This window comes from Dipodomys ordii, unplaced genomic scaffold (assembly GCF_000151885.1).
Source record: "Dipodomys ordii isolate 6190 unplaced genomic scaffold, Dord_2.0 Scaffold317, whole genome shotgun sequence".
Lineage (NCBI taxonomy): Eukaryota > Metazoa > Chordata > Mammalia > Rodentia > Heteromyidae > Dipodomys > Dipodomys ordii.
The window spans coordinates 3,762-4,392 of NW_012267533.1; positions in this window are offsets into that span (position 1 = coordinate 3,762).

Consider the following 631-nt stretch of genomic DNA (forward strand, 5'->3'; position numbering starts at 1 on the left):
GTGTGCAGTGTGAGGTGCAGCTGGTGGAGTCTGGGGGAGGCTTGGTGCAGCCTGGGGGGTCCCTGAGACTCTCCTGTGCAGCCTCCGGATTCTCCGTCAGTGGTTACTACATGAGCTGGGTCCGCCAGGCTCCAGGGAAGGGACTGGAGTGGATTTCAAACATCTATAGTAGTAGCACCAACTACGCAGACTCCGTGAAGGGCCGCTTCACCATCTCGACAGACAACAGCAAGAACATAGTTTACCTGCAGATGAACAGCCTGAGAGTGGAGGACACGGCCGTCTATTCCTGTGCTAGACACACAGTGCAGGAAATCCAGTGTGGGCCAGACACAAACCTCCCTGCAGGGCGCTCAGCACCAGCAGGGGGCGCTGGGCACACACTGAGGTCATGGCAGTCACAGGAGCAGCTGTGGAGCTCAGGCCCTGACTCCTCCATGTGCCCAGCCCATGGCACCCTGGAAACGTGGTGGACTCCTCAGTCTCCCCTGACCAGGGCCTCTTGCTAACCTCCATGGAGACATGGAAGTGGACAGGAGGAGTCTGGGTTGGACTGGACAGACAACAGGCCATGTGCATGTAGACTGACCTTGCTGGGCCCCGTCTGTCCTGGGGTTTCCTCCATCACGAT